This window comes from Etheostoma cragini, chromosome 16 (assembly GCF_013103735.1).
Source record: "Etheostoma cragini isolate CJK2018 chromosome 16, CSU_Ecrag_1.0, whole genome shotgun sequence".
Classification (NCBI taxonomy): domain Eukaryota; kingdom Metazoa; phylum Chordata; class Actinopteri; order Perciformes; family Percidae; genus Etheostoma; species Etheostoma cragini.
Genome location: NC_048422.1, coordinates 23,599,034 through 23,603,292, shown reverse-complemented (window position 1 = coordinate 23,603,292; position 4,259 = coordinate 23,599,034). Strand labels below are relative to the sequence as shown.

Below are 4,259 nucleotides of genomic sequence, written 5' to 3'. Positions count from 1 at the left end.
TTCTGAAGGCAAAAGGGGGTCCAACCCGTTACTAGCATGGGGTACCTAATAAAGTGGCCGGTGAGTGTATATAAATATTACCTAAAAAGACACTGGAATTCTGTGCCATTACATTACAGTACGATATTTAATATTTAACCACTTAATCTCATTACTGTGAAATATTTACCACTCAGGACTTTTGATACACCAAACTATATTATTTGCATAATGTGTATAGAAAGCTTTTATCTTTTTTACTCTTCTGTACATGTACAGGGGTCAGTAAGGAGTGTAAAGGCCCTGATACACCAACCCGATTATCGGCAGTCTGGCGAGGTCAGGGACTCCAGTCTGTTCGGTGCCGTTGGCCTTAATTTGGGCCGATTTGTCTCGTTGAATCGGTGGGCGGGCAGTTGGACTCAATCACCAATCTGATTGGTGGAGTGCTAATCCGGAAATGACGAGCGGGATGAGAGTGAAAAAAGTCTCTCAAAATCTGACTAACATCTTTTAAACTGACCTATGTGGATCTGAAATGAAGATTCAGCCGCTGCACGGCCGAGTTCTCCTTTTCAGAAACACATCTTGGTGAACTATTTCCATAAAATACGAGATTGTTTTCCAAATGAGCCGCCATTATGGTCGGTTTTGAAATCCCGGAGGAGCCAGACGGACCCACGTGACGTGTTTGTCCAATCAGCTGACGGTTTTCATTTTTTTGGACGACAACACAGACTAGCGCCGCCTGCTGTCATGGCGTTGCTTCGGTGTGTTTGGAGGCACTTTTTTTAACCGAGTCGGGAGACTGTCGGCCGTCGGGTTGGCGTGTAAGGAGGGTCAGGGGTCAGTGGGGGTATTATCCACTGAGGAACATCTTATCCTAGGTCATTTATAAAAGACCACCTTGGATCCGGTCCAGCCCAACAGAGCAAAAGCAAACTGGCTGATGGGAGAGACCACCAGGTCCACTCTCACGGCTCGCCACCGCCTGCGGCCGCCGGCGGGTTTCGTCGGATCCGGTCCTTCATCAGCGACCTGCGAGCGGGCCGCGAGCCTGCACGTGTCCTCAGGTGCATTTTCTGCCTGTTTCCTTCCTCGTTTCTCCGCGTCGGCCAGCTTAAAGATGGAGAAACACCTCTCGAAGCGGTCCATGTTGGAGGGGGGCCGAGCAGGACCGGCTGTAGCCTCCAAGTAAGAGTTTGTTGTAGTCTTCTGGTACAACAGGAAACCCTGGAGAGTCAGAACACTGCAATCAAAACGTTTGGATGTGGCTAGTATACATTTAGAAGGTAAAAAAAAGGTATCTTAAAATCGCCGTTGCCTCGCAACTTCACCTGTGATTCCAGCCAGGAGACGACTTTAGGCATCAGCCCCACCTCTCTGCCCTCCTCTGGGTGTGTTATCAGGAAGTCAACGTCATGGCCCGTCAGCTTCCCTCTGGAGAGAGCGGCGGTACAAGCGCTGAGGTTACAGTTTGAAGATAACTTCTAAATACAATAAAAGGATGGATGAGGGAGGAGCTCTGTGTCCTTCTCCATCGTGAATTCCCATTTTAAGTCTATATTTTAAAGAAATCTTTAAGCAATCTGCTCAATTTTATTGTACCGAACATAACAACAATAACACCACCAGACTTTTCATTTTTATTTTATTTTTAAAGATTTTTTGGGGGGCGTTTCTTCCCTTTATTTTAGAGTCACAGTGGATGGGAAGGAGAGGTAGGAAAGAGATGGGGGGATGACACAGCAAAGGGCAGAAGTTCGGCCCTTTTTTTATTTGTCCCTCAGTTTGGTGATGGCTCTAAATACTACAGTACCCATAAGTCTCGGCTGTCTTTGCTGCGAAGAAGAACCCACGCGGAGTCAACTCAAAACTCTTAAGATGCCGATTGTGTTTCAGTAACAAATTGCACCCTGGGAATCGTAGTTAAGTTTCTCTTTCCACACGCGTGTACTTGTGACTTTAAAAGAACCTGATGCGATCTTACACAGCTGTTACCGTGCCGACCGTATCTAGGATTCAACCTGCAGAGTTTAAAGCCGATCGAAGCTAAAGTGCTCAACCTTCAGGGCTTCTGCAGGTTCACCAAGTTTAATTTAAGTCTTTTAAATATGATAGTATCCCATTTGAATGTCATTTTATCCCAGTTTGACGATGCTACTAGCGGAGCGAGTGATTGTTTTGGTGTTTTACCTCCTGAATCCTCCGATCAGAGTGATCTGGGCGCCTGGCAACACAGACACGACGGCTTCCTCCACCATCTCTCCGATGGCGTCGGCCTCCGCCTTCGTGACCGGCTGCTGCAGGTCGTCATAGTGCTCCAGGCCTGAGAGAAGAACAGCTGTTAAATCCAGATGAAACACAGACATGGGCATCAGGACACAAACACAAACACACACACACACACACACACACACACAGGTGAAATACAGACATTAGCATCAGGACCCACACACACACACAGACACGATGAAATACAAATGAAATACAGACATGAGCATCAGGACACAAAGACACACACACACACACACAAAGACACACACACCTGCTTGTTGTGCTCGATTGAGGGTTTGTCCTGATTCCTGCAGCTGGTGAAGGCTGTGTATTCCGTCTCTGATCCACCGCTCTGCTGTTTTTGCTCCAACTCCAAAAATACCCGTTAAAACCTGAAACACATATCGTGACATCATTCAACAGCTAAAAACATGACTATCCAGACGCAATCAACTCTCAGACACAACCCCGGAAACCCCGTCACGGCTGCGCCTTGGTTCGGGCTATCTGTCTTAAGCTTAGCATCATCTGGACTGTTTGTGTACTTTCATCCTCCAACCTTTGTAATAGACGGTGGTTGAGAACCAATCAAAACACGGCGTTGGTGGTTACAACAAGCCTTAATGCACGCTGTATTGTTTGAAAGGCATGACTACTCCCACATCATTTGGCTCTTGCTTTGCTCAAGAGCACCTTGTCAACTGGCACCTCTTCAGCTACCAGTCCACCACCATATTCTTTTGTCCACATGGGGACTTGAACCAGCGACCCTCCGGTTTCCGACCCGAATCTCTTCTGATTTGTGTTTACGACAACAATACCAAAGAGAAATGAGAAATTATGAATTTATAAAAATTTACTGGTAGAAAAAAACAGGAAAAATGTACACAAAATGGTAACAATGTGAAGTTTCACAGTTCATCAGTTTTTGTTTTGTTTTAGTTATCTTCTTTTTTTGTTACCGTCCTTCAATCAAAGCTGCGTCTACCTCAAAATCGGCTTTATTGTCAATTTCTTCACATGTCAAGACATACAAAGAGATCGAAATTACGTTTCCCTCTATCCCACCTTCCTACCCATCCTACCTGTGATCACATCAATGATAAGAGCTTTGAGCCGTTCAAAACAAAGAGGGGACAAGAAGTTAAATTATGCGCTATTTCACATTAAAAAACACTAAAATTTAATGAAAAGTGAAAAGAATATTGCGTAAGCGTAACCTTTTATTATCTTAAATTATCTGGTGACACTAGTCTTAGGACCCCTTTGGGGGGATGTGGAGATCATTGTGATAAATCCTAAAACATAGTATGCTATTGCACTCAATTTATGGGTAAAACTGACATACCTTCAGTGCTTTAAACCGCTCAGACTGCTTTGTAAATTCCACCTCACTTGACGCTCCATTCTCCAAAATGTCCTTCAAGAAAAGAGAATACAAGATGACAAGATCTTCTTTGAATGTGATAAAGTAGATAAAAAAAGGACATTTTCTACTGACTCTGATGACTCTGAGCGAGTGTCCTCCGAGACAGGGAAGCCCTCTGAGCTGCGCCACGGCCGTCACCGGTTCGGGGAGAGCCTTCAACACGGCGGCGGCCCGGCGGAACGCGACCCCTCGCCCGTCCTCGTCACTGAGCTCGGCGTTTTCAGCCAGCAGCGACAACGCGTCCTGAGACAGGAAACACATCTTCAATCTCTCCATATGATCTCTTTTTCAGGAAACATCAGTGACTCTCTCTTATATTTTACGTTCCAGCCAGATCACCAAGGGCCTCCACCTGATTTTCTCTTCACGTGTTCCTAACGTGTCCCATAACAGAAGAAGGGAAAGTGCATTCTGTTTATATGCCCCTAAACAGATTTTATATTATTAAGGACCAGTTATTTCATGGATCAGGATACTATGCATCCTGATAAAGGATCCCCCTGTATTTTAACATAGGGGGGTGTTTACTTATGCCCCCTGTATTTTAACATAGGGGGGTGTATACTTATGCCCC

At 45.4% G+C, this 4,259-nt stretch overlaps 1 protein-coding gene across 1 annotated transcript in view; it reads left to right on the top strand.

The window, feature by feature from the left end:
- Window positions 1–4,259, top strand: part of gnsb (glucosamine (N-acetyl)-6-sulfatase (Sanfilippo disease IIID), b) — a 16,041-nt gene that overhangs the window by 1,284 nt on the left and 10,498 nt on the right. The gene's annotated exons all lie outside the window — the stretch shown is intronic.